Raw genomic sequence first — 12,597 nt, 5'->3', positions numbered from 1 at the left:
TGCATCGGGTTGTGTCCATTTTGCATCCTGTGCGGTTTTGTCAGTTTTTTTCCCGTACCCAAAACCGTAGCCTACCACAGTCTTAGGTCCGGGAGAAAACCCGTATTGAAACCGTATACGTTTTTTCTTTTTTTCTTTAACATGGGAGTCAATGGGAACCCGATGTGCGTACGGTTCCATCCGGTTTGCGCCATACAGATTTTGAACTTTGCACTGTTTTTTTTTCCTTGGAATTTCAATCAAACAAGTGAAACTTTATTCATAATGGAGTGAAAAGTAAAAAAAAACGGACATCATTTTTCAAACCGTATACGGATTATAATTTGTACACACGTTTTGATATCGATTAGTCCGGTTTTGAGGAATCTGTTTTTTTTTTTTAAATCAAAAACCTTTCACTGGAACTGTATTGCAAAAATGTGGTGTGAACCCAGCCTTTCCCAATCAAGGTGCCTCCAGCTGTTGCAAAATTACAACTCCCAGCATGCCCGGACAGTTCCCAGGCTTTGCTGGAAGTTGTAGTTTGGAAACGGCTGAAGGCACCTTGGTTGGGGAACACTGCATTGAAGGATAAATTATAAGTTTCTACTCAGTGGAAATCAGACCCCAGGGACCCCCACTGCCCATAAGAATAGGGGTCCTGTGCCCCCCTGGTTGAATCGAGTGATGGTCGGACAACTACGCTGCCGTTCCATTCAACTCTATAGGCCTGGTCAAGATAGTGGAGCTCTGTGCTGTAACATCATTTAAAAAGAACACCCGAGACCACTCTACTCGTGACCAGTTGGGGTCCCAGTGGTCGGATCCCTACCAATCGGACACCTACCAACAGATGCCGGATTCTACATTTGCCAAGGTGGATATTAAGGTTGTTAGCAATGTTGTCTTGCAACGCTGGGGTCCTAGGTTCAAATCCAACCAGGGCAACATCTGCCGCAGAGTATGGAAGTTCTCTCTGTATCTGCTTGGGGTTTCCTCCCACACCGTAAAAAAAACCTACTGCGGTAAGATCGAGAGCCTTAAAGGGGTTATCCAGGAAAAAAGTTTTTTTTATATATCAACTGGCTCCAGAAAGTTAAACAGATTTGTAAATTACTTCTATTAAAACATCTTTATCCTTTCAGTACTTATGAGCTTCTGAAGTTGAGTTGTTCTTTTCTGTCTAAGTGCTCTCTGATGACACGTGTCTCGGAAACCACCCAGTTTAGAAGAGGTTTGCTATGGGGATTTTGCTTCTAAACTGTGCGGTTCCCGAGACACGTGTCATCAGAGAGCACTTAGACAGAAAAGAACAACTCAACTTCAAAAGCTCATAAGTACTGAAAGGATTACGATTTTTTAATAGAAGTCATTTACAAATCTGTTTAACTTTCTGGAACCAGTTGATATATATATATATATATATTAAAAAAAAAACTTTTTTCCTGGATAACCCCCTTTAATGGGAACAGGGATCGATGTGATAACATCAGACGTACCACGCTGCGGAATATGTCAGTGCTGTGTAAATGACTAAAATAATAATAGCCAAATGGTAAAGACAGAATTTCCCATTAATAAGAACACCTTACAGGATAAAAGGCTCCTGTAACATAAAGGGATTCCTGAGAAACCGGTTGATGCCGCACAAAAGATTTGCAGTAATTACTAGTGTACACGGTAAGAAATATTACCGCATATAGAAATGAGAAATAAAGCATTATCCATTGCTGAACGTGGTCATTACTAATCGTATCCATTACTTAGGATATTGCAAAACCTAACAACCTTGTCTCACTACTTAATACTGAACCAAACAGTCGCCTCTCCCCTCCCCCTATATAAGGCAGTGTTTCCCAACCACGGTGCCTTCCGCTGTTGCAAAATTACAACTCCCAGCATGCCCGGACAGCCAAAGGCTGTCCGGGCATGCTGGGAGTTGTAATTTTGCAACAGCTGGGGGCACCCTGATTGCGAAACACTTGATATAAGCCGTGACATACACAGGGGTGCAGAATAGTTTAGTTTGCACTTGAAGTCTCATTGAACCCTGTAATATCAGATCCGCGATTGTTGCACTTCTGGCAATCAGCTGGTTTTACAGGGCAAAAATGCTTTCCCCCCTCTAGGAGATAAGTATTAGATAATGCAGCCCCTATAGGAGATAAGTCTTATTACAAGCAACCATTTAAAGGGGTACTCCAGTGGAAAACTTTTTTTTTTTTTTATCAACTGGTGCTGAAAAGTTAAACAGATTTGTAAATGACTTCTAATAAAAAATCTTAATCCTTCCAGTACATATTAGCAGCTGTATACTACAGAGGAAATTCTTTTTTATTTTTTATTTAATTTCTTTTCTGTCACGAGCACAGTGCTCTCTGCTGACACCTCTGTCCATGTCAGGAACTGTCCAGAGTAGGAGAAAATCCCCATAGCAAACATATGCTGCTCTGGACAGTTCCTAAAATGGACAGAGGTGTCAGCAGAGAGCACTGTGATCGTGACAGAAAAGAAATCCAAAAATAAAAGAATTTCCTTTGTAGTACAGCCGCTAATAAGTACTGGAAGGATTAAGAATTTTTAATAGAAGTATTTTACAAATCTGTTTAACTTTCTGGCACCAGTTGATTGAAAAAAAAAATAAAAATAATTTCCACCGAAGTACCCCTTAAGGGTACATTCCCACTCGGCGTATTTGCTGCGTATTTTATTTTCTCTGTTGAAGTCAATGGGTAGGAAAATATGCAGCACCAAATACGCAGCAAAATACGCCGTGGGGGAACGTACCCTTAAAGTGGACCTGTGGCCAACACAAAAAAAAGAATTTGATATCACTGGCATAAAATAGTTTAAATATACACTCTCTACTTTGCAATATATCTTATTAGAGAAAAATGCTTCTTTCTCTTTTTATTAAAGGGAATTTCTCATCATTATCATCAGTTAGTAACCTGTTGGTACAGGCTTGTAGTTAGGGCGACACTGATGAAAATGATACTTAGAGGCACCTGTTTCCCAAGCTCAAATCTTCTCAGAAAATTCCCTCAGCTTTGTCCTGTATCTGCAAGACAAGTCTATGGAAGGGGTAGGAGGGAGCTCTACCCAACAGCTCTGAGTCTACAAATTATAGATGAAGCCTGCAGAGCAAAAATCTGCTGAAAAATACCATAATAAAAGTATATAATGGCCAGAACTAGTGCAGCTCTTCAAGTAGACACAGGGCAACTTATCTTAAGAAGTCACCTAAAATAACAGGGGCACTTTAAGGGGCCCTGATCACACACCGTTTTACAGTTCCATGATATACCCTTCTGTTCCTGAAATACAAGGATTTATAGTTTGTCTGACAGTTCAGGGAATCAGTCAGATGGGTGGGAACTTAGTTTTAGTATTAGGAGTGACTATTAGGCGGGGGATATACAATCAGGGGGTGTGAATGTTATGCATTGAGGGGTGTGTATGCATAATACATACCCCCTAACTGTATAGTCCCATCCATCACCTGATATCTACTACAATTATAAAAATTAAAGGGGTATTCCAGGATTATTTTTTATTTTTTTGTGACTATGCTACAGGGGCTGTAAAGTTTGTGTAGTTCATAATATAGTGCCTGTACCTGTGTGTGACGGTTTTCTCACAATTCTTCTGTGATTTTCACCCCAATATTTATTTTTAACAGCATACAAAATGACTGTTGTCTTAGATTTTTCCCAGCTTGCAATGCGGCTGAGACCTGACTCACTAGTCAGCTGATGACAGGAAGCCTGTCTGCTTCAATGGGTGGAGCGATCGCTTGGTGGGAGAGAGATAAATCTGCAACTAATGCAACAGCTGTAGGCACCCTGATTGAAAACCACAGGTCTTTTGAATGGATGCAGCTCATTTATGTTTTAATGGGTGGGTTGGCTGATGTGTGGGAGGGAGGAGAATGGAATTGTGGGATTTGTAGTCAAAAAAGAAAAACTCTAACAGGAAATATCCGTTCACAAAAAGCTAACCACAGTGTTATGGTAATCAGACAACATAGCCATTTAGCCCCAAGACAAGCGCAGATCCTTCCTAACATGTCCATTACTTGTCTGGCAGGTACGTACTAAAATCACCTTATGATGGAGAACCCCTTTAAGTCCCTGTCCATCTGACTGATTCCCGAAATTGTCAGACAGGACTATAAACCCTCACATCTCAGGAACAGAAAGACGTATCAAGGAACTGTAAAAATATTCAGAATCAGGGCAACCTACGCTGTTGATCATGCAATCAAATTTTTAGGGGTTAAGCACAGGTCATCTTTAAAACAACAACCCTGCAATAACAACAGTAACACAAACCTAAACCAAGAACATTTATAAGCATATACTGTCTTACACATTATCCTAAAATGAGTCTCTTCAATACTCCTTCTTCCTTCATGACGGCACCATTATGGAGGATGCTTTAGGGACCGGAAACTCTAAGGTTCAAAAGGGTCTCCTCCCTTATACACCCCAAAGTGGTGCAGGGATGCACTGAAGATCTCTATGGAAATCGGTGAATTGAGGTCTGTTTGGTCTCCTCCTGTCACTATGGAGTGGTTGTGCTGGCCTGCAGCAACTGTTCCTTTGGGCATAAAATCCTTCTGGCTGTGGTAATTCTGCGTGTGTTTATAGCCTGTTGACTTCAATGCCATTCTGCAGACCCATTCACACTTCAGAATTTCTGCTGCGGATGTTCCGCAGCTAAAATTCCATGTTCCACAAAAATAGAAGTCATGTCTTATATTTTTGCATAATTCAGCTGTGGAAGCCCATTAAAGTGAATGGGTCTTTTTTTTTTTTGTCTCCGCTAAATGCGGATTTGGTGCAAACTTTGTGTGGATTCCGTGTGAAAACTAACTTTTTCAATAAAAAAAAAAACAAAAAAAAAAAAACACTTTTCTTCCATGCACTGTGTATTCTTACGGAAATTCCAAATTTCGTGGAAATTCCGCATATGATTTAAAAGATGCAGTATTCCGGCCAAATTAACACACGGGATTCCGCCTCTATGAGTTTTGAAGTTGTTTACTTTAGAAAAGATAAGAAGTTTTCTAGAAGAGTTTTTTCCAGATTTTTATGACCGTTCAATAATCCATATAATTCTGTTCTATCAAGTCAGTGCTGAGTTAACGACATTTTTACTGTACCGCAAACAAATTGTACTCGTTTATACCCAATGAAAATGAGGAATGACAGGGATAACTACATGAGTACATATTGGCTAGGAGGAGTGAAATCTAAACACGTTCTATACATTTCCTTATCTCTGGGCTGCTGTCACATGACCTTTGTGTGGCTTTATGGTATTTTATACCTAAATATTAACTCGGCAAACAACTTCCCGGTAAGGAGAAAAAAGTGTCGGTGTTGCCGACAGCAACCAGATTCTACAATTCTACAACCCCCATGAGGGGTACAATTATCAAAAGTTGTGCAGGAGAGAAGTGAAGCTGTTGCCTATAGCAACCAAATTGCTGCTTTCATTTTTCAGCAGAGCTTTTTAATAAATCCAGGGCTGGATTCTGATTGGTTGCTATGGGCAACAGCTCAATTTTTCTCCCCATATTGGTTTTCTTAAAGCGCGACTGTAATTGTGCTCTGGCGGCAGAATATCTGTTTAAATCTCCTATAACTTTGTAGCCCGAGACTACAGCGATCAGGATACGGATTTGCCGTTAGGCAAATCCGTATCCTGATCGCTGTAGTCTCGGGCTATAAGGGTACGTTCACACGCGCGGATTTTCGCAGCATAATTTAGCTGCGTATCCGCTGGTGAAGGCCCCGCTCTATGCTGGCTTTACATGTGCCTGCTGGTAGTGGCAATACGCCGCTACGAGCAGACACACTGCAGCGATGTGCGCGACTTACTCTCACATCGCGGCCGCTCTCCCTGCTCTGAGCTAGGCAGAGAGCTCCCGCGATGTGCGAGTATACTGCGACACTCACATGGCAGTGTGCCTGCTGGTAGCGGTGTATTGCCACTACGAGCAGGCACATGTAAAGCCAGTAGAGATGAGCGAACTTACAGTAAATTTGATTCGTCACGAACTTCTCGGCTCGGCAGTTGATGGCTTATCCTGCGTAAATTAGTTCAGCCTTCAGGTGCTCCGGTGGACTGGAAAAGGTGGATACAGTCCTAGGAAAGAGTCTCCTAGGACTGTATCCACCTTTTCCAGCCCACGGGAGCACCTGAAAGCTGAACTCATTTATGCAGGAAAAGTCATCAACTGCCGAGCCGAGAAGTTCGTGACTAATCGAATTTACTGTAAGTTCGCTCATCTCTAAAAGCCAGCATAGAGCGGGGCCTTCACCAGCGGATGTGCAGCGTAAAATACACTGAAAATCTGCGCGTGTGAACGTACGCTAAAGTTGCAGGAGATTTGAACAGATATCCTGCCGCCGGAGCGTGATTACGGATATGCTACGTGATTACGTAGCTCATCCGCATTGTATTTGACGCTGTGGATGCGCTACTGACCGTCCATAGAGTGTTCCTCCTGCTGTGCCGGTGCGTCCTGCTTTGTCTGCTCGTTGCAGTAATCCGCCGCTACCAGCAGACACAGTGATCCGGAGAGTTGCCGCGCGCATGTGCAGTGAACTCACAGACATCGCTGTGGCTCCACCTGCTCCCTATGCTAGGCAGAGAGCGGCCGCAATGTCTTTCAGTACACTGCGCATGCGCGCGGCAACTTGCAGATCACTGTGTATTCTGCTCGTGGCGGTGTATTGCTGCTACGAGCAGACAAAGTAGGACACACCGGCACAGCAGTAGGCACAGTCAATAGCGCATCCGCAGTGTCACCCGACTTTAAGTGGGAGATACATCAAGACCTGTGCTGGGGTAAAGTTGGCCATAACAACCAATCAGATCGATTTCTTCATTTTTCAGAGGCCTTTTCAAAAATAAAAGAAGGGCTCTGATTGGTTGCTATGGTCAACTGGTCAACTTTTCCTCTCCCCCAAATCTCTCCCGTTATGTTCATTTATACTTAGATTTAAAAAAAAAATTTTTTTTTATTCCCTGATGTGTAAAACGTCACCCTCTGCCCACAGTAATGTCTGTCATAATGTAAAGTGTTGTATCAGAGAAAGTATGCGTCCTGGGGGATGACAAACACACAATGGCCCCTCTATGCCCACAGACTCTGCGTGGGGCAGCGGCAGAAGGTTAATGCAGATCAGTGACAACAAGGACCTGACGGCATAGCTGAAGTAACTGGAGGGCGCGCGTTGTCACTGTAGTGAAATGTTACACAGCTCGCTAATATGCTATGAGGGGAATTTATCAATGTTGGTGTGGGGGAATGTTTTTCCCCACCTTTGTTTTGTGTGGTGGCGATGTGTACACGCTCCAAATGTATTAAATGGTTGCACAGCATGTGATAAATAGGATGCTAATACACTTCAGAACACTTCTATGTATAGTTTTCCTGTTGCGCAAAAATCTACAGCTGCTTAAAGGGGTATTCCGGGCAAAAACATTTTATCCCCTATCCAAAGGATAAGGGATAAGATGTCTGATCGCGGGGGGCCCGCTGCTGAGATCCCCCGCAATCTCCAGTTTCGGAAACCTCCGGGACTGGGGACGTGACACCACGCCCCCTCCATTCATGTCTATGGGAGGGGGCGTGACGTCCGTCACGCCCCCTCCCATAGACATGAATGGAGGGGGCGTGGCGTGATGTCACGTCCCCAGTCCCGGAGGTTTCCGAAACTGGAGATTCAGCACCCGCATAGAATGCGGGTGCTGCAGGGAGATCGCGGGGGGTCTCAGTAGCGGGCCCCCCGCGATCCGACATAAAATGTTTTTGCCCGGAATACCCCTTTAAGGCAGTGCGGCTCTCCTGTGTAGAGATTTTGGGAGCTTGGCGGTCAGTATGATAGCCGGGCTTTTGCTATAACTACCAGGTGTGGAGAACCCCGGGCTCAAGTCCTGCAGGAACGCGTGGGAACTGAGTTCCTGCACTCTTTTTTACAGCAAGAACAACGTTCCCGTTAGAAGGAGTTCTGCTGGACCAGCCCTTTAGTGGAAGAGTTCCCACACTTGTTTTTCCAGGACTTGACCCCTGGAACAAACCTCTGCTCTGGTAGTTTAACTCTTCACATGCCGCGGTCAAATCATGACCGCTGCATATGAAGAGTGCTGCTTACCTCTGGCATCAGCCCAGTTTCCATGGCAGCCTGGGGTCTTGTGAAAGTGCCCAGGCATGCCATGGATGACTCTGCACCTGGCCTTGCAGCATGGTCTTCTGAAGGCCCCCAGGCTTGCCATAGCCAGCTGTGCCATGCAGCATGGCCAAATACATTGCCTATCAGCCTGCCGACACCCCGACTCTCTCCATGCACAGAGGGGCCTCTGCACAAATTACTGTCTGGATCCTGTGGATAGGGGATAAGTACTTATGTACCGGAGTTCCACTTTAAGATTTTTAAATAAAACTAATTTACAAATGTATAATGTATAATTTCCTGCCATCAGTTGATTTGAAAAAAAATCTTTTCCTCCAGTGTACCCTTTTAAGTTAAGGTAAGTACAAAAAAAACAAAAAAAATAAGGCAGAAAAACTCCCTCCACTGTATCAGGCTAAGTTTATATTGGCGTCAAGCTCTGGTCAGGGGAGCTCCATTTTGGATGCTGTAGAGGAAGTTGTGTAGTTCTTTCCAGTCTGACCTTAGTACTCTCTGCAACAAAATAAATCCTCTAGGTCTTTATTAAGAATTTAGTTCAGTTTCTGCAGCCGGACTCTTTTATGTATTTAAAGGGGTACTCCGCTGCTCAGCGATTGGAACAAAATGTTCCGAATGCTTAGAGCCGGCGCCGGGAGCTCGTGACGTCATAGCCCCGCCCTCTCATGATGTCACGCCCCGCCCCCTCAATGCAAGTCTATGGGACGGCTCTCTGCTGACACCTCTGTCCATGTTAGGAACTGTCCAGAGCAGGAGAAGTTTGCTATGGGGATTTGCTCCTGCTCTGGACAGTTCCTGATATGGACAGAGGTGTCAGCACTGTGGTCAGACTAAAGAACCACACAACTTTCTCTGAAGCATTCAGCAGCTGATAAGTACTGGAAGGATTAAGATTTTTAAATAAAAGTAATTTACAAATCTGTATAACTTTCTGGCACCAGTTAATATGAAAAAAAAATGTTCTCCTCCGGCGTTCCTCTTTAATACAAAGTAAGTAACAGCATCCTAAGGCGGTGATAATAGAACAAACCTCTCTGTTCTTCTATGGTTCAGTGCCATAGAAGAACAAAGAGGTTTTTTTTTTCTATTATCACCGCCTAAGGATGTTGTTACTTTCTTAGAATTATATTTAAGGGCTGTCGCCACCATGATCCTATGTGCATTTATGGTCAACCTTAAACCCAAATACATTCATAGCCCAACCTCAAATCTCTCGTACATGAGCAGTATCATGTGTGCCCTCCAGGGCATTAATTCAGTAACCCTGACCCCAATTAAAAATGATTGTACATCTCCAGTACTATAGAATTGTCAACTTTATTGCCACTTAATAAATGCGAGCGCAGTCTATAAAGGTCTATTGGTTGACACCTGGCCTATAAATAAGTGCAAGGTAATTTATGGCGCTCAAGATCAGTCAGTGAGTGCAAAGTCAATGGAATACTTGAGGAACACCCGTTGGTTAAACAAGTTGAAAAGCATGCATGCCTAAAATGACAGAAGAAGTGGTTTTCCTTATATAAATGGATCTTGTAAACTAGGTATGTACTTTATATAACTTTTTAATGGTATAGGCTGCCTCCTTGTTACTTCAAGAAACAGTGAAGTAGATAAAACACAGCTGGACAGAATGGCCTGCTTCTAAGGCAGTGTTTTCCAAGCAGGGTGCCTCCAGCTGTTGCAAAGCTACGACTTCCAGCATGCCCGGACAGCCTTCGGCTGTCCGGGCATGCTGGAAGTCGTAGCTTTGCAACAGCTGGAGGCACCCTGCTTGGGAAACACTGGTCTAAGGCACATGGCGGAATTTCCATAGTGGAAAGATTTGCCGTGGAAATTCAGATTCCAGCCTCCGCATAGGGTATTGACTTCATTCAGAAATGTATTGCCGTCTATAGAGATGGAACATTTCCAAGCATGTCCTGCCGGCGCCCGCTGTCTGCGCCATGTCCGTCTGGAAATTTTCTGGCTAGACCTTTTGTCATGTTAAAAAAAAAGCCTAAGGCTGGGTTCACACTGTGGAATCTCTCGGAAGAATTTCTGCCGGAGATCAAGCTGGCGGCACTGGGACCACGCGGACCGCATTGCCGTCCCCATAGATGTCAATGCATTTCTGAGCAGATCTCCCAAAAGATCCACCCAGAAATGCATTGCCATCTATGGGGAACGGCAATGCAGTCTGTGCGGTCCTAGTGCCGCCGGCTTGATCTACGGCAGAAATTCTGCCCAGCGATTCCGTAGTGGGAACCTAGCCTTAGGCTAGGTTCACACGGCAGAATTTACAAGCGGAATTCCTGTGGAAATGTTCTGCTCGGAAATTCCGCAAATATATTTTTTTAAAATTTCCGCTACAGATGTTTCTGTCATGGAAATCCCATTTTTGGCATTCGCAGAAACAATTAACATGTGCATTGTGGGTTCCGCTCGCAAATCCATTGGCATCTATGAAGATGGTGCTAGCACCTCGGAAATGCATTGCTATCTATGAAGATGGTCCTAGTGCCTCGGAAATACATTGCCATCTATGAAGATGGTCCTAGCACCTCGGAAATGCATTGCTATCTATGAAGATGGTCCAAGTGCCTCGGAAATACATTGCCATCTATGAAGATGGTCCTAGCACCTCGGAAATGCATTGCTATCTATAAAGATGGTCCAAGTGCCTCGGAAATGCATTGCCATCTATGAAGAAGGTTCTAGCACCTCAGAAATGCATTGCCATCAATGAAGATGGTCCTAGTACCTCAGAAATGCATTGCCATCTATGAAGATGGTCCTAGCACCTCGGAAATGCATTGCTATCTATGAAGATGGTCCTAGCACCTCAGAAATGCATTGCCATCTATGAAGATGGTCCTAGCACCTCAGAAATACATTGCCATCTATGAAGATGGTCCTAGCACCTCGGAAATGTATTGCCAGGGCCGGTTCTACCAATAGGCGAAGTAGGCGATCACCTATAGCGCACTTTTGTGAGGGCGCACTTCCGCCGTTGTCAGTAAACTGAAGCTCCAGTCACTCACTGAGCGATTGGGATCACCAAGCGATTCTGGTGGAGCGGCAGGCAGCGCTCCACCAACGGTAACCTCCGTCCCCCCAGCCAGTCTCCCCCCTCACTCTGGAGGAGCACTGCCTGTACGGATGTGAGATGTGCCTGCTACAACTTCAACAAGTGGCCATACCTCGCTGTAAGTACTTCATCCCCTCTGCCAGTAGCGGCTACTGTGAGTGTGTGGCAGCAGGCACAGCTTGTATGTCCCTGCCAGGCCCTCGGAGCGCAGGGGAGAGAGGAGTCTCTGATCTTTCCTGCCTTTTGGATAAGGTATGTCCCCCCAAACAGTGTTCAGATAGCGGGCACACCTCCTGTGCCTTTGCTCCAATATTGTACAGCAGAACATGGCCGACTGTTATAAAACACACAACTGTTACCACAGACCTTGCCCTGGCCCGGCTCTGCTACATTGCATAGTATCCACTACTTCCCCTATGTGCCCGGCTGTCTCTAGGCCGCTCCATCCCTGCCTGCCCCTGTGTACTGAAGAGCGCAGAGCAGTGTGAGGGAGAAAGTCTAATCTCCACCCTGTGAGCACGGACACTGCCCGCCCCTGAGGAGGCTGTAAGTTATGTCACCTTATCTGTCTTCATAGATAGTCAGTATTGCTATCTATAAAGATGGTCCTAGCACCTCAGAAATGCATTGCCATCTATGAAGATGGTCCTAGCACCTCAGAAATGTATTGCTATCTATAAAGATGGTTCTAGCACCTCAGAAATGTATTGCCATCTATGAAGATGGTCCTAGCACCTCGGAAATGTATTGCTATCTATAAAGATGGTCCTAGCACCTCAGAAATGCATTGCCATCTATCAAGATGATCCTAGCACCTCAGAAATGTATTGCTATCTATAAAGATGGTCCTAGCACCTCAGAAATGCATTGCTATCTATGAAGACGGTCCGAAAGCCTGCAGAACATACAAATGTGCTTAATGTCCACCCGTGTTTTCCAGGCGGATATTCTGCACATTTTCCATTGTGTGAACATAACCATAGGGTACGTTCACGCGAGTGGATCCTTAGCGCGTATTACACTGCGGATCCGCTGCTGAATGACCGCTGTATGCTGCCTTTACAGGTGCCTGCGCGTAGCTTCAATACGCCGCTACAAGCAGACGCGATGACAAGGCCCAGTAGGATAACGGAAGGGCCACATGGGATGGGCCCCCCCTCTTCCCCTCCCCATGGTGGTTAGAGTTATTTAAATGTAGTTTGAGGCGTAAAGTTAATAAGGGTTAATCTATTTCTAATGTGGTATTAAGTTTCTTATAGGGCCAGCCTGTTGCTGGGCAGATTATGAGAAGCTGCTGATTGGCTGTTGCTACCCACAGCGGGAAGATTTGAAACCTATATAAAT

The sequence above is a fragment of the Hyla sarda genome, chromosome 4 (assembly GCF_029499605.1).
Source record: "Hyla sarda isolate aHylSar1 chromosome 4, aHylSar1.hap1, whole genome shotgun sequence".
NCBI classification, from domain to species: domain Eukaryota; kingdom Metazoa; phylum Chordata; class Amphibia; order Anura; family Hylidae; genus Hyla; species Hyla sarda.
Note: the sequence above shows the minus strand (reverse complement) of the source record.